Raw genomic sequence first — 15,018 nt, 5'->3', positions numbered from 1 at the left:
CAAATTTATTGAGACAACTTTACACTTTTGAAGATGATTTTAGTTTAGATGAACATATTAAATGTGTCTGTTGAAGTAATGGACCTTCATTATTGTTCCAAACAAGTTGGTATATGAAAGATTTCAAAACAATGCTGAAACTGTACGTTCCCATACCACAGTATATCATCTCTTTTTTGGGGGTTTTGTCAAGTACACTAAGGCCTGGCAGCCCTAATGCAATACACCACCCTAACTACTTCATATATGTGCAGGAAAATTCTTCAAACTCTTCATCTCTCCACTTCCACATTCTGACCAAGAAATCAAACCTCTAAACGCCCTCTCAAATCAAATCTCAGTCAAAGCATTTGGCCATCAGACGATGATATTGACATGCTTGGGCCAATCAGTGTAAGTTTGGGGAGCCAGAGAGATGAATGGTTAGTGTAAAATAGATGATTGTCCTGCAAATCAGTTTCACAGAAGACAACACAATGTCGGAGTGCAAAATTGCCCTCTAAAAATTCGTTTTTTTGTCGTGCATTTAATTAACATTATTTTTAAATAATGTAGGTGGTTTTAGAAAATGGTTGGTTTGTTCTCCTCAGTTGAAAATTTGAAATATTAAACTGTAGAAATTTGATAACTAGAGAGATGATTGGATTGGATTGGATAATTAGGCGTTCTAATTATCAGTATTGTATCAAATAGGCCCTAATGGTTTTCACTGTGGCAGGTGCACTCACGGCATAATTTTTGTGCTTATTTTCAGGAGTTTTAAGAGCTTTGGAGGAAAATGTTTATGCTCTAAAATGAAAAAGAGACAAAGTAGGCTGATGAACTTTGAAGGGAGGCTTTGATTCTAGGGGTGGAAGATGCTTGACTGCACTATCCCAGCTGCTTTCTCCTGTCTTTATTTCTCTCTCCCTTCAAGTGAAAACAAGAGTAGAGCGTTCAGAATTAAATCAGATTCTAATGTGTATATATATTAAATAAAAATATATAGCAAATTAATTTAATATGTATACATATTTAATTTAATATATTTGAGCTGCACGATTCTGGATAAATTGAGAATCCCGATTTTTCTGTGTAAAATGGAGATTGCGATCCTCCGATCGCAATCTCCATTTATATATATATATATTCCAAATGGGAAAGAAAAATACACATCATGCAAGATATATTCTCTGAAAACAAGTCTTGTTTCTCAGGTAAATGTATTTTGCCTACGGATATTTAGATGCTTTTTATTTGTTTGTTTACTAGAGAACAGGAAATGCATTGGATTTGATTGGACTACAGATACATCTAATGTAAACATGTATAGATCAGTGAATGCAGAAGCATTTGTCCCTTTTCATAATTAAGTGATTATGACTGATTATTGTAAATACAAAAATAGTTCTTGTCTTCTTTATGTGTGTAGAAATCAGTCATCTCTGCGCTATTTGCACACAGCAGTGCCCAATTAAGTGCCAGAGTCTGCATACTATTCTTCTCTAATGCTTCATTTATACTCCATGTTTCCTTCGCTGTGCCACTCCAATATTTTTTCCTGTCTCTCAGGGCTTTTGATTGTCTGGCTAGGCGGTGTTTACAAATACTGATATTGTCAGAGCCTAGTGATTTGGGGCCTGTGCATACGCCAGAGCAAATTAACCAAAAACAGCAGGATGAAAGCTTCACGGAACATCAAGAGACTGCTGATTCTTCCCAAACTATGTGCTGACCAGGGCAAAGATTAGAAGTAGCAGGGTAGATGCCATAATGCTAAGTAATAAAACATCACAGAACATATGCTGTAGGCTACAGAACTTCCATTTCCCAGTGGGAAGGCGGTGCAGGAGTTCTCTCTAGCCAAGGAAGAGGTTTCAGATTTTGTGTGCCTGTTGGGCTGTATGGTCTGGCATGAGGCGGTGGGTTTGGATAACGATGGGATGCAAGCTGTTGGGTTGGCAAAGCAAAATGTAAATGCTTTTCTAATTGCTAGCATACATCCGAGCCCAGCAGTACATCTCGTGCAATTACAAAGCATTACTTTCATAGGAAACTCTTTTGTTCAGTGCCGTACGGGACACCCACCGGTGACAAGGGGCCTGACCATCACAACATTACATTTGTTAAAAAATTGTTTTTCAAAGTTTTAAATAAAAATTCAATTTCAGTGTTTCTACTTCAGAATTTCATGTTTAATTGAAAGTGTTACTGGTAGTTTCTTTGTAATTAATTCTGAAATTTACCCATCAATCCATCAACCCATCCATCCATCCACACCAGTTATTTCCCCACCAGATTGACACTTGAAATGACTAAATGACAGAAATCTACAAAGATGAACAGAAAACCAAAACTGAAAAGTATAAAGAGGAAGCCGTGTCAGATAATTTTAAGTTGGACCCCCAAGATGTATCCGCTGCTCCTGTTTATTACATCAAACAAAGGAAAAATATTATGCATCAAAGTTTTAAACTTTTCAAAGTATTTATGACGAATAATCATCAGACGTCTCAAAAGACAGCTTTACTGTCAGTCGGAGCGGGGGAAAAAAGTTTCATTTCTTGCCGCGTTGAATGTTAGGGAAAAATATCCCCCCATTAAGCTTTCCTCTGTCTGTTAAGCTTCAATTATGTCCCTTATTCCAGTGACTCACCCGCCACATGACTATTTGCACTGGGGAAATTAAATTCAGAATTCTGCACTTTCCTCCACACACTGTGTAAGTTTGAGTTGTTTTGAAGATGATATATTCATCTCATTCTTTTCTCCCCATTACTTCAATTTCTTTTATGAGAATGAAGAGTTAATGACGCTTGTGGTCTGTCTGATGGAACTCCATTCAGCCTTCAGTCAGTCTTTCACATGTCTTGTGTTTTAAAAATAACAGCATACAGGTTTAAAACAATATGAGGAAAAGAATAACTGAATCTTCCTTTTTATGGTTTATTATTACATTTAACATTAGTGTGCCTACAAGATATATAAAAAAAAAACAGCTTCCAGAACAATAAGAAAAAAACCCTGTTGAGTTAGTTAAAAAAAAAAACGAGGTACGACAGTGCCTCAACTTCAAACAGCATCTAAATAAGTATGGCATGAGTGTATTTAAAACAAAACAAACAAAAAAAATGTCTGAAAATACTTATTGGGGAGAATTAATGAAGGTGTCTGTTTTTAAAGTCGGTGTTAACACATCAGGGAACAGGGAAGGCACATGTATCAACAGTGCATACTCATTAGAGTAAATCAAGTTTCCCTTTCTGTTCCTCATGGCCTTAGTGTTTTTTTTCTTTTCTTCTTCTTCTTCTAATTCTCAGTTTATCCCTTTAAGCCACGTCTCAGGCTCCAACAGGTATGCGGTCCCTAATAGGCTCATTAGCAGTCTGGGCTGCAGTAGGAGGGATGTCCAGGGTGGGTCTCTCTCAGAGGACACCACAGCTGTCCCCCTGGGAGAGAGAAAGAGCTTTAATTAGATGTCACACTGCAGACTCTCTCAATACTCTCTGGTACAGGCTGACACTCGAAACAACTGACAAGTCTGCTCAGGTGCATCAAGCCATGTGTGAATGCAAATATTTCTGTGTAATGTAGCTGGGTAAACAGGTTTTATTTTGCAATAAATAATGTAAAAGGGTCAATTATATAAATGGGGGTCAAAAAAGTGACCAAATGTGCTTCATCTTACTGACTGAATAAAATGTTTTAGATTTTACACTACCGTACAAAAGTTTTGGTTCTGTGCGATTTTCAAAAGTTTTTTTGTATGTTTTCTATTTTATAATGCATTCCTGTGATTGCAAAGTTGAATTTACTTCAGTTTCACATGATCCTTCAGAAATCATTCTAATATGCTGATTTGCTGCTCAAGAAACATTTATTATTATTATCAATGATGAAAACAGTTGTGCTGCGTAATATTTTTGTGGAAACCATGATACATGTTTTAAAATTCTTTAATAAATAGAAAGTAAAACTTTTTACTGTCACTTTTGAACACCAAAAAAAATCCAAATCCCAGACTTTTGAACAGTAGTGTCCCCACACTTTTATCCTACTTCCATCATGACTTAACCATAAAATTTTGTACATTTGAAGGAACTCACATTTTAAGGGCCCTATTTTAACGATCTAAGCGCATGGTCTAGCGCACGGCGCAAGTTCACTTAGGGCGTGTCCGAATCCACTTTTGCTAGTTTAACGACAGGAAAAATGGTCGGCGCGCCAGGCACATAGTCTAAAAGGGTTGTCCCTATTCTCATAATGAGTAATGGGTGTGTTTTGGGATTTACGTGCGTTAAACCAATCAGAGTCTACCATTCCAGAGTCTCATAGTTCAAAAATAAATTATGTTATTTCCTCTACTGTCCAATATTTATTTGCCCTTGAGGAAGTTCTGGGATCAAATGTGGTCCACGTTGTACCATCCCAAACTTTACAGCTTCCAATTTTAAGAAAACAGAACTACTGTCAATAAAGTTCAAGAATGATGTCTACTGTCAAGAGAATTGACATCCTTTAGGAAAGTAGACGTCTGTGCTATAAGATCCACTTTACACAGAGCCAGACTATTGCAAGATTCCAGGCATTTTATGATGTAAACACAACCTTACACCACTTTGACCTAAGTGTTTATTTTCTGGTATAGAGAACTGTTTTCAACAATCGCAAAAAATAGCATATCTAAGATGCACTGTAAGCTGTACTCAGATTTAAATTGCTCTGTAATTCTAGTGAAGCTGGGGAGGTAAAGATGAGGTCATGCATGGCGACGCTCCAGGAGGCGTGATTAAACGTTTCAACCCGCCCCCGCGGGATTATCTGATCATCCGCATGCAGCGTGCGCAGGATTAGAGCAGCATCACAATCACATCTGCACCGAAAACTGAGACACGGGAACCTTATTAAGACCCTGAAATCATGAATGTAGACACGCAAACACAAGGTTTGATGCTTTGTTTGGTGCAGCTTGATGAAGATGGAATTTTCTTCATTCTATAAGCTATTTAGTGAGAATATAATTAGAAAGTCAGCTAGAGTCAAAGGACGGTTTTTGGTTTTTCAGGCTTGTTGGGGAAATGGACGATTTTAAAGAAAATCTTACCAACCCCAAACTTAAAAATGGAAGTGTAAAATATACAACTATAATTATGCTTATATTTATATACAAAATGTACAATTTATTGAAGATCAAATGTTTTGCGATCAATGATATAAAACACATTTTTGTATTTTTTTTAATCTCTTAATTTATTCAAAAAGACATTCAATGAAATTCAATGCATATGTGACTTGAATATAACTCTTTTATGAGCATGTGCTCAATTTATTTATTTAAGGTTGTAGTGTGATTTCCTAAAACATGATATTTCTGAATTAATCATTCATGATATTTGTTAAATATTTTTTTTTTTTTTGCACTTTTTACACAAATATATTTACAATATTACAATATTTTTTTGGAAATATGATTAAGATAAAGTTCACTCATATGTAAAAATAAAAATAAAAAGTTTCTCATTTTCTTTATTTTGTCTCTATTTCACCTTATTTTACAATTTTGCCTTTTATGTTATTGACCCTTTTATAGAATTTCTATTCATTTCTATTTAAAACCATGAATGCAGACACACAAGCACAGGGTGTAATGGTTTGTTTGCTGCAGCTCGATAAGGGTGTTTGGTTTATATATATATACAGTAAGCTATTTAGTGAGGATATCATAACGGATTAAATGTGAGCTCACGTGAAAGGAATTTCTAGGATTTCCTGTAATTATAAATCTCATCATCAGCTCAAGCTATTAATGATAATGCTGAATGTCATCTGCTTTTTGAAGTGCTCTCTTCACATCTGATTCTGGAGGCTTCCCTTTTAATAATAAAGGCAGGTGTAGTCAACAGGTGTAGTAGCCACTTTTAGGCATGAGAAAGTCTGGACTCCTTGATGTGCCCCTTAGGATGAAACATGTAGGAAAATGAGGAAAAGTCTTGGTCTATTAATTTTTTTGTGTGTGTGATTTATTTAATAAGACAAAAGGAGTGGAAAAAAGATGGATGGCATAGTTAGTGGAGACATAACATTCAAGGTAATTGACTCATTGTCTTGATGGAGAAGCTCCGTCCCAATTTAGATATCCTAATTTGGTTAGCCGCCCAAGGAATATGATATTATTTCGTCAGGGACATACTTTGGTCTATGGTTAGATGGATGGGACATCTCACCTCTCTTATTGCGCTGGAATGAAGATGAATTCTGTGCATTTAGCCATGGTGATGTTTGGTTGAATTGGACTGCTTAAAGGAAAAAAAGTCAATGGCCCATTTTGTGTTGAATTGCTGTCATATGGGGAATTGAGGTTCGGAATTGTCTCATGGATCTTTTCGTCTAGAACCCGACGGCTGCTGTCATCAATCTTAGCAAAGCAGCGAAATAAGCTTGGGGAGGACAATTGCTTCTGCCTAGCTAGAATGTCGTAACACCCTGCTAGCTTATCAGTGGAAAAGATGAATGTTCTGAGTGTTCCACGTTACTGTCCGAGGATGAAACCTCTGGAGATTTGTCGGGGGATTATTGTGAGCTTGGCTTGTTAAGATGTCTTTTATTCTATAATGATCTCACTTTTGAATTTTAAATGCTCTCTGTGCAAAACCTGTAAATCCAGAATTGTTCTAAGGGTTGAGTGTTATGCAGAATTTAATTGGGAATACTCATTATGAAATCAATGTATTTCTCTAGTTCACATGGCCACAATTATTGGCACCCAATTATTGCAACGTCCTTTTCCCAAGTTAACAGCTCTTAATCTTTATCTGTAAGGCCTAATGAGTTTAGAGAACACCTGACAAGAGATCAGAGACCATACAGATCCTTCATACAGAATCTCTCCAGATCCTTCAGATTCCCAGATCCATGTAAGTGGTGCTTCTCTTGAGTTCACCCCACTCATTTTCTATAGGGTTCAGGTCAGGGAACTGGGACGGCCATAGCAGAAACTTCATTTTGTGCTCAGTGACACATTTTTGTGTTGATTTTGATAATTGTTTTGGATCATTGTCCTGTTGGAAGATTCAATCATGGCCCATTATAAGAGTTTTGATTTTTTTTAATTTGTTGGTATTTGCTAGAATCCATGATACCATGTTTCTGAACAAGATGTCCAGGACCTCCAGCAAAAAAAATAGGCCCACAACATTAAAGATCCAGCAGTATATTTAACCGTGGGCACGGGGTACTTTTTATCCATCTGGTGGGTTTGCTGCCAAAAAGCTTTTTTTGTTTTGTTTCATCTGACCATAGAGCCAGGTCCCGTTTGAAGTTCCAGTTGTGTCTGACAACTAAATATGCTATGAGTTATGAGTTTGTTTTTGCATGAGCGAGGAGGATATTTCTTTAAACCCTCCCAAACAACTGGTGATGTAGGTGCTGTTTGATTAAAAAAATATGGCTTTCTGACCCCTAGACTCAACTAACCTCTGCAATTCTCCAGCTGTGATCCTTATATAGATATAGACACATGTCCTCTTCCAGGCAGATTTGTAACATCTTTAGTTGATTGGAATTACTTAAGAATTATTATGCTTTAGCTATTTTCTTACAGCCACTTTCTATTTTGCTGCACATCAGAACTATATTCTTTGGTTTTACTCATTGTGATAAATGATTAACGGAATTTTGCCTTTGTGTTTCCTCATATTTATATTCCTGTCATGGCTTGACAATATCATGCTCCTAGTCTCCCTGGTGTGCAAAAAAAAACAAAAAAACTTGCATAGGAATGGTAATATACTTCAGAGATATTTTACTCATAAGAATTTCTATGGGTGCCAATAATTGTGGCCAACATGCATTGGATAAATAGATTTTTTCAATGAGACCCCCCCCCACACACACACACACACACACACACACACATGTTTTACTACAATGAAAGGTTATAATTTTGTGAATTTTTTTAATGAAATACCAAAAGGATAACCATTGCCAATGTGTTTTCACAGCCGCCTTTGCTCATATTTACCAATGGTGCCAATATTAGTGTAGGGCACTGTACATTAACTTCCCAAGTCTTCAAAATAGACACACCTCAAAACAGGACACTTCAAGTTTCTCTGTTGTGTCATTGTGTTGCATTTCTTGCAATTCAGTAAATTCCTGTTACACTTGTGCAGCTCTACATTGTCAGAGAGAGGTCATGTGTTCATTTCCCTGACTCCAACGCAATGCTAAGTGCTCGAAGGCATTCACTAACCTCTCAGATTGTGCAGAAATGTTCAAGGAGAGAATGTATATTTGAGGGAGGGAAGCAATTCTTTTTTATCTATAGAATCACAAACTGTCCTCCTACAGTATATGGAGTGGAGGAGCTCAGATTAGATAAAACTTTCACACTCTTTTTAAAGGGCAAGGGATTGTAGTTTTGTTATCAGTCACGTCAGTCAGTATTACGTTTGCTGTGATAGCTAAATTGCCATTGTAAAAAGGACTGTAGAAGATCTTCTGGTGACTGTTTGCCTTTGTTCTTATATCATGGCCTCCACCGTCACTCTGTAATGGCAGCCGTTCAATGTTTCACTCCCTTCCTTTTTCCATCAAAGAAACATTGTTCGGCACATTACGGGTAACTGAATATCAAATGTCTGCACAGCCAGCATGAAAATACTGTAGAGCCTTTAATGTTTATGAGGTGATATCAAGCGCTGTGACACGTGACATAGTTATTTTGATCTTCTGAGATAAAACACTTCTGCTCCCCTTTGATTGTCACGGTTATTTCATGTTTTTATGGCAGCCTTCAGAGTGCATTAATGGTCACGTGTTCATTACTCTGTCCGTATGGGCAATTATTTTGCAGAAAGGTCAACATGGACCCTTCAATTAAAATAACAGCACAACACATTATGGAATGTTCTGTAGAACTTATATATATATATATATACAGTATTTATGTACAGTGTTTAAACTTCTCAGTTATGTATTATTTTCATGTATATCGTTGTTTCTTTAGCAACAAATCGGCATAATAGAATGATTGCTGAAAGATCACTGCTAAAAGTGTAGCTTTACTATAACATTCATTTTAAAATAGGGCTGTGGAACGATTAATCGCGATTAATCGTGTCCAAAATAAAAGTTTGTGTTTACATAATATATGTGTGTGTACTGTGTATAATTATTTTGTATATATATAAATTAGGGCTGTCAAAAGATTAATCGCGATTAATCGCATCCAAAATAAAAGTTTGTTTTTAATAATATATGTGTGTGTACTGTGTATAATTAAATTTGTATATATAAATACATACACATGCATGTATATATTTAAGAAAAATGTGTTATTTATATATAAAAAAAATTATATGTATATATAATATAAACTATATAAATATATATACAGTATATGTATGCAAATATTTCTTAAATATATACATGCATGTGTGTGTATTTATATATACAAAATAATTATACACAGTACACACACATATATTATGTAAACACAAACTTTTATTTTGGATGTGATTAATCGCGATTAATCTTTTGACAGCCCTAATATAAATACACGCATGTATTTAAGAAATATTTGCATGTACTGTATAAATATTTTATATATAAATAACACATTTTTCTTAAATACATATATGCATGTGTGTGTATTTATATATAGAAAATAATTACACCGTACAGCGTACACACACATTTATTATGTAAAAAAAATGTTTTATTTTGGATGCGATTAATCGCGATTAATCTTTTCACTGCCCTATTTTAAAATATATTGAATAGAAAAACGTTATTGTAAATAGTAATAATAATTCACAATGTTACTTTTTGATTAAATAAATGCAGCCTTGGTGAGCATAAGCATTCTTTTAAAAACATAAAAAATTCATGCCAACCCCAAACTTTTTAATGATAGTGTGAATATAGCAACTGTGTCTAATATCAACCTCGTTATTAGCCACTTCTCACATTTCACATAAGACTGTTGTTAGGCACACAATGTCAATTTAAGACATTACAAAGAAGCAAAGTGGCTGGTATTTTGATTAAAACCCTGGATGCGTGTTGCGGTTCTCCCATAAGGCCGCTGTGAAGAGTGTCTGCTGGACAGCCCTATCAGTTTGACTGACAGTCCTTCCCAACCAGCCAACACAAAAAGAAAGCATGAGTGAGCGGGTTGCCAATACCGCAGATTACTTCGTTTATCACCAGCAGTCTGATTACACACAGGCCCAATGCCACAGTGGGCTGAGCCCATTTTTGGACACACATTAAATGAACGGGGCGTCCTGTGATCGTCAAGAATGCTGAGATACATGGTGACTTTTTTAGGTCAGCTTTAGTTTTGAAGGTAAAACAAGGACAACCTATAACAATTGAAGTTTTGAATTGCCTCTTTAGAGACATGAACCGTCAATCTAACATTTTAGACTGTTTTCTCATGGATGCACGTGGATATTAATGAAGCACATGTCTGTGTGAGGTTGTGTGTGTGTGTGTGTGTGTGTGTGTGTGTGTGTGTGTGTGTGTGTGTGTGTTCTTTTATATATGGTTTATGAGGACACAAATATGTATGATGACATGGGTATTACAATGTAAACATGGTTTACGATGTAAACATGGATTCCTCGTAAACCTAAATTAAAAAATGCCAAATGTTTTCTGTGATAAGTTGGTTTAGGTGATATACAGTTTGTACAGTATAAAAAACCATTACGCCTATGGAGAATCCCCATATACCACATATTGATTTTGTGTGACCCCCCTGACCTGGGGGTCTGGTAGAGAGATTGATTGCACTCATGGATAATCGGTTGGTTGTGTGAGTTCATATGAATATTATTTTATATATATATATATGATTAATAACATCCACACTAGGAACTAGAGTCGTGTGCCTGTCAGGATTTAATTGAGGATTTAAATTGATACTTAATCCCTGAATTAGAATTGAAGTCATTAACAGAATGGAAAAATTTAAGTAGAATTAGAAGAATTAAATTGAATTAGAAGAAATTCATGAATGAATTGAATGTATGAATGTAATTTTCAACTAACTACACTAGTTAGGCCTATATATTCACAGTAAAAAAATAAATAATAATATTGTGAAATATTATTAAAATGTAACAAATTGAAAATATATATATATTATTAGTAGTATTTTATATTATTTATTACATTTCATAAACATAATTTTGTAAACCAGGGTAGAGTAACTCTTCAATTCCCAGAATGCTCTGTTGAATTTCTGTGAATTGCAATTCAATGAATTTCTTTTCCTGTCATTCCCATTCAATTCAATTCACATTCCAACTCAAGAATTCAAAATTTTGCTGATTAATATATATTAAGAACACTATTTTGTACATCTGTGAATGTAAGAGGCACTAGTGTTAATTAATATCAAAGTGAGCATTTATAGTTGCATAAATGTTTCTTCAAATGAATATTATACTACTGAAGACACCTGGTTTGTCGCCCTGATCATTCAAAATGATTGTTTCTTTCCTTCTGCTGGCAAAAACTATAAGATCTGGATGCTTTTTTGTTGCTTCTTCTGACAAAAATGCATTCTAAATTCAAAAGATGGTCTTTCTTTGTCTTTGTCTCATTTTTCCTCTCTTCTGCTGATGTTATCAGGTATTATATCTCTTCTGTTCCTCAATGGTAGCTACTGCCAACAGCAACTCTTCACCACTCAGTCTGATACCAGTGCCAAAAAAGGGCCCCACACAGAAGAAAAGAGTGGCAGAGCCTTAAGAAATCTCTCTGTCCTCCTCTCATATCTAGTCTCTCTCTGTCACTGACCCTCAGGGTGGCCGGCTCAGCCGAGCCTTGCCAAAATATTTTCCTCTTGACGAGACGGCCTTGTCAGCCTCTCACTCGTTATATCTGTCAAATTCAGTTCCTCCAAGTGTGTACGGGACCTTCAGCACTTAAACTGTGAGTTTCGCTTCCACCGACCTTGCTAAAAATGACTGTAGTATGTGTGCATTACTTGAGTCTAGGGCTTTGCAATCAAATTAAAATTGATAGTGTGATGCGGCCTTACGCATTATAAAACTGCCAATGTTGAGATTTAATTAAATAAATATATAGCCTGCATACATTGCATGCTTCAAAATTAAGCTGTGTTTTTGTATATGGTGTTGAATGCCCCACACAAACCATCTCAGCAGGTGCTATGACCTTGAATTCCATTGTAAAATCTGATTCACTTTTGCATCATTACAAACAATTTTGCTAAAGTTTCTATAGAAATCTAAGGTTTCCAAGTGTGTTTGTTCTAGTGTTTCATTAACGGAAACTATGATGGAAAATGTTTGTCGACAAGTTTTTTTTTTCTCCCATGAGTAAGTTGAGATGATGACTATATCAACATGCAATATCATTGACAGAAAAAGAAGAGTCGACTCAAACTTGACTAAACAAAAACAGGAAAAAGGTTGACTAAATATGATAAATACTAAAAAGTACAAAACACTGATTCACTCAAAAACAAAATAAGTGACTCTTTATGAATAAGTCACTGATTTTATCAAATAAATATAAATTTCTATTTCTATTAAAAAATGTAATTTAGTGCTAAATTGCAGTTACTGTATTTGTCAAAATAATCAATTTACGTTTACCAATGTGTGCAGCCTACTCGACATTTCAGAACATTCCCAATTCAAAAAATAAATAAATATATAAAAATTGTTATGGTCCTTACAGCTCAAGACAGAGGGAGAAGGAGAGAGAGATTGTTCTGTTACGGTTTTAGAAGAGTGATAATAAGACCCTGAGCTGTTTAATGTCACTGTCACCTCCAGCCTGAAGAGAAGCCACATCCGCGTCTACCGGCAGGTAATGAGCTCCTCAAAGGTGTACCAGTGCCTGCGAAAGTGAGAAATCAGAGATAAAGGGACAGGGGTAAGAAAGGAGAATAGAAAGAACCTGTGACAGGAGAAAAGAGAGTGTGGAAATCAAATTAGAGGTGAAACGAGAGGTAGACAGCTGGAGAAGATGACTTACTTTATGTAGAATAAAGCAGCACTACTGAGACACAAAGAGAGACAAAAACAATGAAGACGAAAGAGGAAAAAGGACAAAACACTAAGGCAAATGCAAAGTTTTCACACTGGGAGAGCCTGAATAATAGCCTGGCTGCCAGAGAGTTGTACATTTGTCATTGCAACAACTCATATGGATATCCAGCAGCAGGTAGATTGTTATTGAATGCGCTCCCTGTGAAATTCTCCAGCGAGATGTTAGGTGGTCAGGCGCAGCGAGAGAGAGAGAGATAGAGAGCAGACTTTACAGCCCACTGCGTTCACACGTCCATTTCTGCAGCGCCAGAACTTGACAGCAATGGCACTGGCCTTGTGCCCTTAAAGACTGGGATCAGTGACCTCAGACTGAAGCAGAGACTGAAGCCGGGTGTGTATTTGATGTATAGAGCATGTAGAGCGATGTACTTTGAGAACAGAGAGGCAAGTCAGCACACAGAGACCCTGATCTACTGCTGTTGCACCGATCTGGGATGATCACAGGGCATCTCTACAACAGAGCGAAAATTTCACTGTGGTGATACAGACTGTAGTACTAGCATAGGCGTCGATTTCGGTGAGTCATTTTGTACCAGATAACGTCCATAATAATTGGACTTTGGGTTAGATTTTTTGACAGTTTTCAGTGGTTATGAGGAGCAATATGAGAGAGAAAATTAGGGATCATTGATCGTTGTTTAGGTACATTAAACCACGTTAAGCTTTTTCCTTACAATAGGCTCTAATGAAGCAGAAACGCTTAATGTCAGATTACGTCCATAATAATTTTACTTTTGGTTCGATTTTTTTGAACGTTTTCAGTATGAGGAGCAATATGAGAGAGAAATTTGGTAATCATTGTTTAGGTACATTAAACCACGTCATGTCATATTGTCAACATGGTACTTATGAAGCAGAATAGTGGGTCATATGTCTAATGCTTTTTGAAAACTTAAGGCTTTCTTCTTCATAAATCGAGTCGGACATCATCACATTTTTGTATACATTTTTATTTATTTACATTAGTAAGCTACAGGACATCGTCTTTCAAAACATGACCTCATTGTACCCAGGCGTCATTGTACCCAGCACTTCTGAAAATGCACTTCCGAATGCGTCTCTGTCCCCAGCACATTTCAAACCAAACTGACGCCCATGAGTTCTAGCAAACTAAATATTAGTGTGACAGATAAGTTAATGAAACCAAGAATGCTTTGATTTTCTATACACTTTGATTAGGACTTTGCAGGACAGTGCATATGTCCCCTGGAGCAGTGCTGAAGATCTCGGCTGTAAGTCATTATTTTGGTGGAATATTACAGATAAAATATCATTACTCAGCTGAGATTAAGTTCAACCCTTGTGCCTTTACAAATGTTTATGGATGCATTTGTTCTGTGAAACTTTCATTTTGAATTTATTTATTTATTACTTACAGTGAAAGTCGGAGGGGTCCAGTGTTGTTTTGGACCCAATTGTCTTTCAATGTATGTACAAAAACAGTTCTTCAAAATATTTAATTTTCTGTTCCACAGAAGGTTTCAGGTTTTAATTGATATGAAGGTGAGTAAGTGATGAAACAGTGGAGAAGGCCAAGAAGAAAAAAAAACATTAAAGGTGCTGCTGAGTGATCTCAGCTGAGTAATGATATTTTATCTGTAATATTCCCCCAAAGTAATGACTTATTTTATGCCCGTTTTATTATTATTTCTTAATGAATTATCTAAATGATAAAATTGGCTTGTTAATGTTAACAAGCCCTCAAGCTGTTTTTATTAATTCCACCATATTAAACCCACCGTCTGACAGGACTGAATTTCATCTGATCTATCTAGATTTACCAGTGTGGTTTTCAAAGTGAATCAGGGTCACATACATCACACGAAGTGGATCAAACATGCAGATATGAATGCAGGTGGCCGTCTAAACCAATTTCAAATGGAGAGAGATCAAATGCTTTTTTCTGTGTCATTCCTCTGGGCAGCCTGGACGTGTCAAGTTTTGC

The 15,018-nt window shown here is 36.1% G+C and overlaps 1 protein-coding gene across 2 annotated transcripts in view; it reads left to right on the top strand.

Moving 5' to 3' along the window:
• fstl5 (follistatin-like 5) overlaps window positions 1-15,018 on the top strand; it is a 150,184-nt gene that overhangs the window by 75,225 nt on the left and 59,941 nt on the right. The window lies entirely within an intron of this gene.

This window comes from Squalius cephalus (assembly GCF_949319135.1).
Source record: "Squalius cephalus genome assembly, chromosome: 14".
Classification (NCBI taxonomy): Eukaryota; Metazoa; Chordata; class Actinopteri; order Cypriniformes; family Leuciscidae; genus Squalius; species Squalius cephalus.
Note: the sequence above shows the minus strand (reverse complement) of the source record. Positions and strands in the feature narration are given on the sequence as shown.